General features: G+C 54.6%; 1 long non-coding RNA gene across 2 annotated transcripts in view; it reads left to right on the forward strand.

Annotated features, from left to right (window-relative positions):
- The window catches only part of LOC120410332, a 46,035-nt gene extending 32,310 nt beyond the window's left edge, over positions 1–13,725 (forward strand). The window contains exons 3-4 of one of the 2 annotated variants that reach the window (XR_005602415.1): positions 6,925–7,057; positions 12,720–13,725. This is a non-coding gene — a long non-coding RNA (uncharacterized LOC120410332). The remainder of the gene's footprint in view (positions 1–6,924; positions 7,058–12,719) is intronic. The other variant, XR_005602414.1, reaches the window with a different exon arrangement.
- The last annotated feature ends 512 nt before the right edge of the window (positions 13,726–14,237 follow it).

Consider the following 14,237-nt stretch of genomic DNA (forward strand, 5'->3'; position numbering starts at 1 on the left):
CAACTCCCTCTGGCCTTCAGCGTCTTTTCCTGCCTGTTCTGCTTCCTCTGAAGATCTCAGATGCTGCAGTGGCTCCGATCCCTCCCGCAGCTGCAGGTGAGCCAAAGGTGGGCTCTGCAGCAGGGGAATCCCTGTTCAACCACATCCAGGCAGCGCTGTGTGTGGGATTCCTCAGGGAGCCACAGAGAGACGCTCCCTCCAGGCTGGGGCCACACATCTCACCAGGCAACAGCATCAGGAAAAGCTTGGGAGTCCAGCAGCAAAATCTTTGGTCTTGCTGCAGCTTCCCAGCAGCCTTCAGCTTGGAAGGAGAGGTAGTGCTGGGGATTTCCTTTGGCTTCTGTCGGAAGCTGCCTGCAGAGGACCTTCCCCAGAGCTGGGGTGACAACCAGCTGGGGGACCTCCAGCAGCCTGGCCCCGAGCCACAGCTGTGGAATGCCTTTGCTGCTGTCCTGGGGCTCTTCCCCGGCCAGGGGAGGGGAGTTGCAGCTGCATTTGTTGGTGTCACTGGCATAGTGACACCTCCTGGGGGCATTTCTGTGGCACTGGGATGGTGACATCTCCCAGGGGTGTTTCTGTAGGACTGGGAGAGAGACGTTGCCTGAGGACGCTTCCGTGGGACTGGGATTGGTGACATTTCCTGGGATGCCTCTATGGCACTGGATGGTGACATCTCCCAGGAGTGTTTCTGTGGCACTGGGATGGTGACATTTCCTGGGATGCCTCTATGGCACTGGATGGTGACATCTCCCAGGAGTGTTTCTGTGGCACTGGGACGGTGACATCTCCCAGGGGCGTTTCTGTGGCACTGGGATAACGTTATCCCCTGGGTGTGTTTCCAGAGGGTGTCTCCAGTGCATCTCCAGGGATGCTGCTCAGGACATTTAGCGAGACACCAGAATTCCCCCCTTCCCCTTGGAGCTGGGAGCTCTTGCCAAGGCTTTGAGGAGCAGGATGGGATGCCCAGCCCTGCCTTTGTCCCAGCATCAGGACTTTGTGCAGGAGGAGCTGCTTACCAGCTTGAGGCATCCCTGGCTGGCCCAGGGCTCCGGGACAAAGCTCCATTTCACCTTGGAGCATCCGGAAAACATAATGGGGCAGCAATTACCGCTGCAAGCTCGGGCCTGGTGGATGGGTGGAGAGGAGCCAGTGATTGTTAATCAGGCATTTTGCTGCTGGGATTTTGCTGCTGTGCAGGAATTTGTTTGCACCAGGGGGGCTTTGTGTCTGGCTGAGCCCCTGGGAGGCTGCTGGGAGCCTTGGCCCAGGAATGCGTGGGGCAGGGTCAAGCCAGAATCCAACCAAAACCTCCTGCTGAACTGCGGATTTTGGGTCAGGATGAGCTTTTCCCTGAGACAGGGAGGAGGAATCAACAGGCTGCTCCCATCTTTGGAGGGATGGGATTATGCATTCCTGCCCTTACCAAATGGTCCCTCAGGCTGCTGGTCCCTCATTCCCAGATCCTTTGGCTCCGTCATCGTTTGGGTTGGAAGGAACCTTAAAGCTCATCATGTTCCACCCCCTGCCATGGGCAGGGACACCTCCCACTATCCCAGGTTGCTCCAAGCTCCTTCTAACTTGGCCTTGGACACTTCTAGGGATGGGGCAACTTCTTTGGGCAACCTTTTCCAGGGCCTGCCCACCCTCACGGACATGCACAGGCCACGAAGGTGAAGCTGGGCACTGAGGCCAGCTGGAAGAAGGTCTGACTGTGCTCCAAAGTGATGCCCAGGCCGTGCCATCCCAGCTTGTTCTGTGGTTTATATGGGAGCTACTCCCTGTGATCATCAGGGAGGGCTATTCAGAGATCCTGTAGGAGATTCCTGCTCCTGGGGTGGTTTGAGAGGGGTTGCCAGGACCCCTCAGTCAGGGAAGGATGGGATCTGACCCCGTCCAGCACCCTCCTTCAGCTGATCCTTGTCTTGTCTTGGCCAACATTTTTTGCTCGGTTGCAAAAAAGGAGACCTGGAACTTAGATTTCCACTGCCACCTCCTGCCTCTGTGGGATGAAACCAGAGCTCCTGCCCTTCCCCTGCCCACCAGACCGCTCCAGTTAGTCCAGTGAGGGTGAACAGCTGAGAGGGTCCCAGCCCACGCTAAAACCCATGGGAAGGGAAAGCAGGAGATAGGGCAGGGGTGAGAAAGCACTGCAGGGTGGAAGAGCAGGAGCAGGAGGGTCCCGGCTGCCAGCACTGCAGCCTGCTCAGGAAATGGGCTTTTCGTTAGGCAGTTCCACACAGCTCTAATTAAATTACGGGATTAGAGCCATCTCATTCCTCCCTCATCCGCTGCCAAGTGCTCGTTCCAAGGGAGTGCCCTCGGTGAAAGGGAAAACTGCCCGTGGAGTGCTCATCAGCAGAGCCACGGAGTCACTCCCTGATGGCTCTGCATTGCAGATGGGCCGTCTGGAGCGTGCCATTCCTGCTGGCCTCCTCTGCCTGCCTCTGATCCCCGGCCCCGAAGGCCTGGCAGGACAATTCCAGGATGGAGGATCCCCCTGCTTGCTGCTCTGGGCGAGCCCTGCAGCAGAGCATAAAATCCACAGGATTTCCTAAGAGGACCAAGACCATGGAATCACCACTAAGGCTGGAAAAGCCCTCGAAGCTCGAGTCCAACCACTAAACCGTGTCCCCAAGGTGCCCCGAAAGTATCACAAAGCCTGCCACTGATAGAAAAGGAGGGGGAAGAGTGCACAGGAATCCCTGGACGGGGGAGCAGGGAACAAGGCTTCACCCTCTAGGAAACACTTTAACAAACCTTAAAACAAAAATATATCCCAGCAGGCAGCAGGACATTCTGCAAGGTGCAAAATGGAGTTCCCTTCAATTTGCTTTTTGCTGGCAGATGATACAAATTTCCCATCCCATGGCTGTGCCCTGGGCTGTGCCCATGGATTAGAGATTTGGGTGCTTTCTCAGCTTACATTTTGGCACTGGTTTTCCTTCTGTTGCTTCACAGAGAAGTTTCCAGGAAGACCTGGAGCTGAGGGAAAGGCCCCCGTCCTTCCATCGTGGTCCTGTGAGTTATCACCACACTTTGGGGAGCTGGGTACCCTGGTTTGGTGATAAAAGGTCCCTTTGACGTGGCCCATGTGCAGAAAAACACCGTGAGAGAGCTGCGGAGGAACTTTGGATAAGGGCCTGGAATGACAGGACGAGGGGGAAGGGCTTCCCACTGCCAGAGAAGGATGAAGGTTGGATGGGATATAGGGAAGGAATCCTTCCCTGTGAGGGTGGGCAGGCCCTGGCACAGGTTCCCAGAGAAGCTGTGGCTGCCCCTGGATCCCTGGCAGTGCCCAAGGCCAGGTTGGAGACGGGGCTTGGAGCAACCTGGGCTAGTGGAAGGTGTCCCTGCCCATGGCAAGGGGTGGCACTGGCTGAGATTTAAGGTCCCTCCCGACCCACACCATTCCACAAACACGGCTCTTTGAAACACCCCTGCTCTGTTATCTGCAAATTCCCACTCCCCAGTCACTGGAGCAGATGAAACTCGGATTTCCCCTACTTGCTGTTCAGTGTGAAAGCCCATGAAGGTTTTACCTGGCGGCGCTGCTGCCACAGGATCCCTGGCATGGATTTAACCTCGCCTGTCTCCCCCATTCCGTCACTTTGCTGCTTAATTACTCTTGGAGAAGCTATTTCACCCCCATTTTCTGCTTTCCTGGCTGCAGGCAGAGGTTGTCTTATTTTAATTTACTCCTGGACAAGCTCTCAATGTTTCCTGCTCGTGCAGAGTTTGAGAACCTGAGAAAATCCTCCCCGAGAAGCAATATCTTCCTACAAATCCAGTTTCTTCCTGGAGATGGTCCAAGAGCAGCTGGACGCAGCAACTGGATCCAGCTGGCCTTACCTTTGGGTAGGAGTTTAGAGGAGGGATCCTTTCAGACAGAATTACTCTGGTTTGGTGATTCCAGGCTCCTGCAGAGCCACGGTGCTCCCATTTCTCCCTCTTGCCCTGCTCTGTTGGTCCTCAGCAGTGCCCCAGTGAACCCCTGGCATGGGAAAAGGCATCCCTAACCCTGCCCAGATCCCCCCCACGGAGAGGAGAGCCTGAAAGCTTTGGAGCCAGGACCAAATATTTACCTTCCACAGGGTTTGTCTTAGGGAATTCAGGTAGCAGGGCCGGAAGGGGAATGGTGAGGGGAGCTGTTTGCTTTTCAAACCGGACCAGCAAGTGCCTTTGGAATGACCTGGATGCCAGAGGATATTCAGCCATAAATCTTATTAACAGCGCTCCTCAGTAAGTGCTGATGTGAGGGAAGGGAAATAAAAGGAGGCAAATGAGGAGGGGCACGGGTTTGGAGCGATGGAGAAAGAAAGGAGGCGAACCCTGGTTTGCAGCCGGAGGTTTTTGTGGGAAGGACTTCAGCTCTGTGAGGAAATCAGCTGGAACAGGTCTGGCAGGATAGCTCTCCAAGCCAGAGCTCTTCTTGTAGAATACCAGTGATTGGCATCCAAACTAAAGCTGCTCAGGAGCAGCTATTTCAGGAGCTCTCCCTGTGCTGGGGCAGGAGCGGGGAGGTGGAGGGAGCGGAATACAGAACGACACCCGCCTTGGAGAGGAGAAGTGATCCAGAAGGTTGGAGGGCACGTTTCCATGCCTGCTTGCCTTTGTGTCAGAATGACCAGGCTTCGTTTTCCATGGAATCCCACAATGGCTTGGCTTGGAATGGACCTTAAAGCCCATCGTGTTCCACCCCCTTCCTGTGTCCCAGGCTGCTCCAAGCCCCAGTGTCCAGCCTGGCCTTGGGCACTGCCAGGGATCCAGGGGCAGCCACAGCTGCTCTGGGCACCCTGTGCCAGGGCTCACCACCCTTTTCATTTGTTGCTTTTCTTGCTTTTTTTGCCCTGTCTCTGATGCAGGGACAGTGTGCTGTCCCCAGATCCCAAACCCAGCCACTCTGACCCTGGAAATTACTCTGGGAAAGGCTGGGAGCTCTGAGAAAGGGAAACACCTCTGTTTGCAGAGCGAGGGTGGGTTCCAAGCTGCCTGTGCCCACTCCAGGCTCTCCCAGCCACGTGCCAAGGCTTTGAAAATCTTCCTGCTGGTCGCCAGGAGCAATTAATGGCAAATGGAGCGGGGACAAAAGGCCAGCAGGAATTCCAGCCTCACGGGAGGATGCTCCCAGCACTGGAGGACCGGCACTGGCTTTATCAGGTGCCTGGGCCGCCCTGCAGCCCTGCAAGATGCCAGCATGCCCAGTTTTCCAAGCAGCTTCAGCTTTCCTTGTTAACCCTGGAGAGACTGGAGTGAGGAGGAGCCACTGGACCATTTCTCTGCTCCGAGACGGGCGCGGTGCCAGGCGCCAGAGCCTCCTGGCTGCCAGGAGCAGCAGGTCCTGGCAGGGAACAGGATGGAGCCGCTGGCCCAGCACGGAGCGGGCACCACAGCAACCTCGGAGCTCCTCTCCTCCATCCCTGGCTGCCGTCTGTGCCTCTCCCCTCCCAGGGCTGGCGAGGTGAGAAATGCGCCTCGGGCAGGCTGTTTCCCCGAGGAGGAGCAGCGTGGGAGAAGGCTTGCAGACAGCAAGGCTGTGCCCCCAGGCGCGTTTCCAGCTCCCCAAAATCCGCTTCCCAGCGACGCCGCTCTCCAGGCTCCATCCTTGCCGTCGCAGGGACCGCGTGCGCCTGCGGCACGAGGCGTCAGGAAACGCAAACCGCAGCTCCACCGCTCCCAGGTTTTGCCTAAACGGGGAAAAGGGGCCACAGAAAGCTGCTGCAGAGCTCCTGCCGTGCAGGAGGACCGTCGGGATGTGTCGGGTCATGCCAGGAGAGGCCTTGGACGCAGAGTGCTTCGAACAAGCCGAGGGGATGCCCAGATCCGCGCTGGCCATCTGCTTCCCGCAGGACAGGGCATCGTTCCAGGGCACTGGTAAACAGTGCCACATCAAGCCCTTCTGGTTATCAGCTGGTGACAAGGGCCGCTGGCAGCTGCAGAGCCAGGATTTAAAAGCTGTGATCCAAACCCTGCTCTGCTGCTTGTTCTGGGTCACCTGCAAGGCCACGCAGAGCTTATTTTCAGAGTCTGGCTTGGAAGTGGCTGAAACCTGGTGAATTCATACCCAGGAGAGCCAGAGATCGTGGCAGTCGCTGCTCCAGCTCTGAAGGAATTCAGGGAGGAGGGGGACAACAGAGTGGGGACAGGCCTGGCTTGCTCTTGATTTTTCTTTCCCCGTGTAGTGACATTTTGCTGCAACATCAGCTTTTTGTTTTAATAGTTTTAATTTGTTTTTAGAGGGCTAGAAAATATTTCAGAAATCCTTCCTTGCCAGTGTGCTGTTCCTTTCCAAATCTCATGCCTTCTAGATCTCCCAAAATAAACTGCTGTGGCCACAGGCAGCCACTGCTTTGGTAGCCCAAGCTGCTGTGGATGAAAACACGCTGGACCTTCACCCAGGCTGCTCCTGGCTACCAAAAAGCCCTTGGGACTGGCAGCGTCCAGTATTTATGGTTTCTGTCCTCTCCTGGAGTGATGGGACACAGGGAATGGCTTCCCACTGCCAGAGGGCAGGGATGGATGGGATTTTGGGAAAGAATTGTTCCCTGGGAGGGGGGCAGGCCCTGGCACAGGGTGCCCAGAGCAGCTGGGGCTGCTCCTGGATCCCTGGCAGTGTCCAAGGCCAGGTTGGATGGGGCTTGGAGCAGCCTGGGATAGTGGAAGGTGTCCCTGGCCATGGCAGGGGGAGGGACTGGGTGGTTCTGAAGGTGCCTCCCAACCCAAATCCTTTGATGATGATGATGACGATGGGTCTCTGATTTTTTCCAGCCTTGAGGGCTGGGAAATTGACTGTGCTGAAAGCCTGGGTAAGAGCAAAACATCTTTAGAAAACATCTTTCGAGTGTTTTGTTGATGCATTTCCCCAGTTTTTTCGTCGAGCCTGAGGGGGCTGATAAGCAACTGAAAACATTTCCCGTTGTTTTCCAGTTCCTCCAGGGCTGCTCCAGGCAGGCGTCTCCAGGAAAGCCGCTCTGCATTGACTTCCAAATGAGAGTAATTAAAGCAAATGAGGCCTTCGCAGGGAAGAGAGCTCCCGGCTGGATGATGCTCTCGGCTCAAGGTAATTGTCCCAGGGCAGCTCTCACGCTGCGGTGGGGATGGGATGGTTTAACACTCCACAGACTTCTCCCTCCTTCCCGTTTTCCCATTTCCACGAGGCCACGTGCCTGGGGTGTCCCCTGGCATCCTGACCCGCTTGAAGTGACTTCTGCCTGCTCTCACCCAGCTGCTGCCAAGGTTTTAAGGAGATTCGGTGTCCCCCAGGCCCCTGGGGCAAAGGGAGGTTGGGAGCAAGGTGGGATTTGGAGTCCTGGAAACTCTGGAGTGTCGATTTCTTTCCCCACCAAGAACCAGAGGCCAATTTTGCAACCTCAGTGCAAAGCAGGGAGAAGAGAACACTAAATGGGGCAAGAACTGCCAATTTCACAACAATTGCCGAGAAACAGTGAACTGAAACATCCCCTTGAACTGAAATATCCCCTGAGGGTGGGGGAAATGTCAAACCCAAGCAGTTGTCACTGGCTTTTTACCTGCAAGCCACACATTGCATCCCTCCTTGGGGATGTTTTTGCTCCTCTAACGCTTCCTGACCTTTCTCAAAATGTCCTCCCACCCCCAACAGGGGAGCACGGGGCCTCCCCATGCCTCAGTTCTTCGTCTCACCTTCACCACTGCTGCTTTCCCTCAAAAATTGTCACTGTCACCGTTTGCAGTAGAGACTTCTGCTTGATCTGGTGCCTGGTGTTGGCACCAGAGCCCACCGCGAGCTCTGAGGAGTTTTATCAGTGCCCTGCACACTCGATGCTCTTGGCCAAGCTGGAGGAGGGACAGTTTAGATGGGATATCAGGAAAAATTGCCTCCTGGATAGCGTGGCCAGGGCAATGGCGGAATGCCCATCCCTGGAAGTGTTCGGAGTGTGGCTTGTGGCACGTGGGGACATGGCTTTGGTGGAGCTGGCAGTGTTTAGGTTCATGGCTGGAGCTAGAGGGCTTTTTCAACCTTTCCTCTCCCTTCTTCAGCTCCCTATTTTTTAATCCATGCTCTGAAGGCCTCTCCTAAATATTGCTGCTTTTTTGGATTTGTGGTACAATACTTTCACTACTGCTAGTTTGTTTTTTTGGGAGGGGGTGGGGAGGGAAATGTGATAAAAGGAAGTAGAAGGAAAGGTTTCTTTTTCTGTTCTTCCTTTTTTTTTTTTAATTTTTTTTTTTTCTTAAAGCCCGAAATGAGAAAAGGGAAAATATAAAAGAACACAAAAATGCCCCAATTCTTTCAAGATTGCTCCCGGGTAATTTCCACCCTCATCTACAGATTTGGTGCATCAGTAAAAAAAATATAAACTGTGTATCTCCTGCGGAACACAGGGGGATTTTCCTTTGTCCACGTGCCTTGGGCACTGACCTGGGGATGTGGGGAGGATTTCCTCGGGCTCTGGTGGCTTTGAAAGCCCCGTTGTTCCTTCACAGGGATCCTTTATGCTGATCGTGCACATTCTGTGGGCATCTGTCAGCAGGGGAGGGGGGAAAATTACTGAAATGGGTAATAAAGGAGATGAAAACAATCCGTGCTGGCCTCTGGGTAATAACCAGCTGATATTAAGCCTAAGCCCAGCTGAAAACAGTTAATAATAAATGGGCATTAATTAAAGCTAAATTACAGGGGAAGGTGCAGGCCTGGCCCTCAATCCAATTAGAGGCCTGTAGCTCGTAACGGAGAGAATCTGTCCAGCCTGTGAATAAATGATCAAAGCAGGGCTGGGTCAGGGTTTAGATGATGCCTGGACAGGGAAGAAGAGGCCAGAGGAGGATTAAGAGAGCTACTGTGGCCAGACGGCTCGTTTGGGTTTGCCACACACCCTGAGCCCAGAGCTGAGCTGGGCCATGGGCCCAGAAGGTTTGGGATGAGTCCTGATGGGAATAAGATGTCCAGCAGGGAGCCCTCATGGTGACAACAGGAGGGAAAGGGCAAAACTGAGGCTGGTCCAAGGCTGGATCCGACTGGGATGTGCTGTGGGCATGAGGAGGGAGAGTCAGGGTCGCCCTCAAAGCTGACCAGACCCTTGGCCAGGGAGCAGCTGGGGAGTGAGGATGCGATCCAAGAAGGAGCTGCAGCTGGAAAACAGCACTTCTCCAGCTCTGGCAGACTGAGGGGAGCACCAAGGGTCACCGACCAGGGACTGCTGGAGGGATTCCTCTCAACCAACAGCTCCAGGCTGCTCACACTCTTGAGGGCAAAAGGCTCAGTTTTAAACCTGACTGGTGCTGAAAGAAGCTCTGGAATGTGCCATCTTCCAAACACCAACTAGGACGAAAAAGACAGCCTTTTGAAAGCTACTATGAGGAAAAAGACAGCGTTTTGAAAGCTTGGAATGTTTAAGGCACACTCAGACCTTCAGGCGTGTCCCACAAATGAGAGACAGCATCAATACCCAGAAAAGGCTGTTCTTCTCCAGAAAATCTCCACACATTTGCTGCTTCTCCTCCTGATCCAGATGTGCACTTCAAGCAGGGGGATGTCCTCCCTCAGGAGCAACCGTGGGGATTTTTTGGTTGAATGCAATGAGGAGAACACGTTTTGGCACTTGGGCTCAGCACAGCCTGGACTTACGAGCACCCACAGAGGCAACTGAGGAGGGTGCTGCAGTTTGGACTCGCCCCCTGTGTCATTACCCACCAGCTGGAGGCTGATCCCTGTGGAGCTGGGTAGGGATCCCTCCTGGAGCAGGGATGGCTGGCACAGGGGCTCGCTGGGACCAGAATGACCCCAGAGGAAGGAGCCAGGGAACAGGAGCTGGCAAAGCTTCGTCTCCTTGGCACAGCTTTGCCAGAAGCAGCCAGTCCCTGGCTTGGAGCAGGAATTCCAGGCGTGTCCCTGCAGGCAGAGCATGAGGGATGCTCCACACATCCCACGCTGGTGGGCAAGGCTGGGTTTGCTGCAGCACGGCCACGCTGCCTCCAAGGAGCAGCAAAAGGGAGCCTGACTCCCCAAACGCTGATGCAGCCATGGAGAATGAGCTGAGCCCAGAAATATTTTGATTATCCTTTCCGAAAGGAATCCATGTTTGCAGAGGCTTGATCACAGAATCGCAGTCTGGTTTGGGCTGGGAGGGATTTTAGAGATCGCCTCATTCCAACTTCCCTGCCAGGGGCAGGGCTTGTTTCCTGGTGCCAGGCCTGGACACGCTGAAAGCGAGAGCAATTTTGTGGGATGCTCAGTTGAGGTTTAATAGGTCTGGAAAGAAACCAAAACCCTTCAGTCCTCAGAGGTGCAGTGGATCCCCCACAATTCCCCCAGGATTGGCACCTCTGACACCTGGACCTGAAGTCTTAAAGAACATGGCTGTGCTTTGAATTTCTGCCAGTGAACCCATGGAATATGCTCAGCTGGAAGGGGACCCACAAGGATCATCGAGTCATGGAGCATCAATATTAAAGACCTCAGCAGGATGATGGGGTCCTGTTGTGTAGGAAACCGCTTTCAATCCATTCAGCTGTATCCAAGATGATTTCTTTCCCTTCCTGACCCGCAGAGATTATTCTGGAAAAACAATTCTTTAGATGCTACGGCAGGAGGAATAAAAATAGCTGAACACACGAACCGGCCTCCCTGGCAGCACAAATAATGCCGAGTGCTTCTAGCACAGGGAAAATGAAGCCTGTAGCAGGAAACAGAGGGAATCCCTACACAAAAGAAGGAAATTTGGGAAGAATGACTAAGCTAGGAGAGGAAACTAGGTGCTGTGGCTGGCTGCTAGCATTGATGCTCTCAAAGCATCAATGTGTGTGTAGAGCAGGGCACAACATCCCAGGATAGCCGACATTCCTGGAAGAGCAGGGCTCCTGGGATCTCCCTGGGGCTTTGGGGACAGGGCCTCTGAGAGGTCAGGTGAAGAATGGAGCGGGATGAAAACAGGGAATGCCTTTACATGCCAACCTGGGAAGCGCTTGCACCTGGGTGACATCAAGGTGATTTATGAGGGAAGCCCAATTAAGGCTGCTGGAAGCTGTTTTTCCCGGGAGGAATGATGACAGGAGCAGAGCTTGCTGGCTCCTGCAGCCTCCTGTGGGCGCCTGCCCTGCGCTCTGAGCCTCTCCTTGCAAGAGGCACTGAAGAGCCCACAATGAGCAAATACACCTCTGATCCATTTTTCCCATCCCACCCACCCCCTCCGTGTTGTCAGCAGAGCTGCCCTCCCTTCCCAGGGCTCTCCACCCTTGGAATTCCAGGGGAGGGAAGCTGTGGGGCTTCAGCTTCGGCTTTAACCACGATTGTTCTGGGGAATAGTTTGACCTGGTGGTGAACATGGGCTCATACTTCAGAGGTGACTTGGCTGCAGCCCTCGAAGGCTTTGGGGAAGTGGGAAAAGAGATAAGAAAATGAGGAGGAGCTGGAAAACAGACCCTCACTATCTCCACCTGGAGAAAAGGAGCAGGCAGCATTGCTTGAGGCACGGATGAGACCGATGAGAAACCGCTCAGCTTCATCTGCAGCTTTGTCCTGCCAAGACATGAGCTCACCAGGGGGAATAAATTCATCCAGAGCCCCCTCCACAGCCCATTCCTGACCTTTTGGAGAGCAGCATCCCACCAGCTCAGGGGTGTCCCATAAGCAAAGACACTGGAGAATCTCCACAGCACAGCTGGTGACCCACCTTGGGCACTGCCAACCCTTCCCCTGTGTGCCAGGCTGGTCAGAACCCATTTCACCCCATCCCACTGCCTTCAGGGTGGGCTTGGCTGCTCCAGCAGAGCTCTCCAGCACAGCTCAGAGTCACCAGGCTCAGCGCCCATGACCCTCCCCTACACGGATTCAGGATTCCGAGACCTTGACCCTGCCTGGAGCAACGCTGGGATCTGCAAGGTGGAGGAGTGGCTGCGGTGTGTGGAGGCTTGGGTCAGGTCAGAGCAGGCTCCTGGCCCCGGGTCAGTGATGGATGGACATGCCAGGCCCCAGCCCAGAGGTTATCTCAGCTATTTGGGTTATTCCAGGCATCTACCTTATCTGGGATCCTGGATTGGGGAGAACAGGTTTCATCCCCACAGCCTTCACACTTTAACTTTTAGCTGCTCCTTTTCTCCTCTCCATCAAGGAGGTAAGAGGGGGAAGTAAGATGTCCCTGTCCGTGGCAGGGGGGTGGAACAAGATGATCTCTAAGGTCCCTTCCACCCCAAACCATTCTGTGATTCCCCGAATCCATGAATTGGGCTTTGAACAGGGAGTTGCAGTTATCCCTGCAGGCTGGAAAAGTCAGGCAAGGCACAGTGGGAGCCCATGGAGGAAGGGAGATGGGCTTGTGATGCTGATCCCTCTCTCTTCTATTTTCTCTTAAAAAAACCTTTCCCCTGATCCTTTAGGCTGGGGATGGTACCTGGGCTCTGGTCACTGCTCCCCTTCAGTCTTTTTGAATTAGAAGCCCTTCAAAGGGAGATGTTCTTTCCTCTCTACCCCCGGATATCTTTCCCAAAAGGACAAGGGTGTCTCCTGGATGAATATGAACAGGAGCACGTGGTCGGAACAGAGGCTCCAAGGCTGCCCGGGTCCCTTTGGGTTTTGCCTCTGTGGCTGGATTCTTGGATATCTCACGGGGAGTGATTCATGCCCGGGCCTTTCTCCGTGGCAGGGGTTTGTGTAACAGCTCTCTGGGATGTAAAATAAGCGCTGAGTGAGTGATGAATTCTTCCCTCACTCAGGATATTTATAGCTTTTTCTCTTGCTCCTCCAGCGAGTCACCTATTTTCGCACGGCTCGTGGGCGTTCCGTGTCAGCGAGGCTCCCGCTCCTCACCAAGGCTGGGTGAGACTGGCCAGAGGCTCCCGAGCTTCTCAGGACTGGGAAGGTGCATTTTAAGATCCCACTGTGTGTGAAATCAAGCTGAAAGCCACGAGACCATGCAGTTCCCTCTTTATTTTCCGTGGCTCCAAGGGTCGTGTTTCCCACCTGCTCCTCCCCAGACGGGGCAGGCTCACGTTTTCCTCCTCACTTTGCACGGGAGCTGGCTCTCGGTATCCTGCTGTGGATTCACTGGGATTCTATTGGGATCACCTCGATTGGGATCACCTCTATTGGGATCATCTGTCCCAGGGTGCACCAGCTCTGACCAGACCAGGTGGGATGAGATCCAGAGCGTCTGGTGTGGGTTTGTCACCACCCTCATGGTCCCACATGATGTGGATTAATATGGATTTTCACCAGGAGCTTATTCCTACTCCCGTGTCCCAAAAAATGTGTCTGGATACTTGTTTTCACCTGGAGGGCTCAGGAAAGAGGAGCAGGTCACCAGCTCTGTCGCCAAGATGTCCATCCATTCATCCATCCGTCCATCCATCCATCATCTCCCTAAGCCAGGAGCAGGACGGATGGACATGCAGGGTCATGTGGAAAGCTGGAGCCACAGGGATGAACGCTTGCACAACGGAGCTTCCAGCCTTAGGGAGGGGGTCTCCTGTCGAAGCAGAAAAATGATGACAGGTTTTAAAATCCTTCCTTTGCAAGGAGAGTTTTGCATCTCCTCCATCTTCCACGAAGGAACAATATTAAAACAAAATAGACTAAAACTGGAGCAAAATGGTATTTTGAGGGCTTTTTTTCTATACCTAACCCACTGCTTCTGGTTTTCCCCCCCACGTTTTCCTTTTTTGTTGTTGTTTTGTTGGGTTTTTTTTACACAGAGGAAAAGCAAGTGACTCCTCCCACTGAGGATACTTTCAGCTCCCCTTTCCCTGGCCATCCCCCCTCTCCAGGCTGCTCCAGAGCCCAGGTTATCCCTCAGCTCCCCCCTCCCTCTGCCCGGGGTGGGGGGGGGGGGGGTCCTGGTACCATCCTCCTGCAGCTCTGTGCACTTGTGCCCTCCTCCTCTTCCCACAGCCTGATTTATGGGGTTTTATCTTCCCCTTTTACACCGCACCTGATTGCCGTGACCTCTGCTCCCTGCATAGCTTGGATTCCTCAGGGAGGGGTGTGGGCCACCGGGAAGGGCTTTCTCCTTCCCTGGGTCACCCCGGATGCCACCAAGGGGTCCCTTCAGCCACCTCCATCCTCTGCCCAGGTGGCTGGGGAATGAGGGGGGGTCTCCCTGTCCTTGAGCTCATGGCAGAGAAAGCAACAACGGGGTCTTCCCCTTCCCTGGGAATGTGCTGCTCCCCCCAGCCCACCCCAAAATCTCATCTGTCTCCCTTCCTGGAGCTGGGGAGATGTGCTGGACTTGCCCTGGCATAGGGTGTGATGGGGTCAGGGAGAGGTC

This window comes from Corvus cornix, chromosome 7 (assembly GCF_000738735.6).
Source record: "Corvus cornix cornix isolate S_Up_H32 chromosome 7, ASM73873v5, whole genome shotgun sequence".
Taxonomy (NCBI): domain Eukaryota; kingdom Metazoa; phylum Chordata; class Aves; order Passeriformes; family Corvidae; genus Corvus; species Corvus cornix.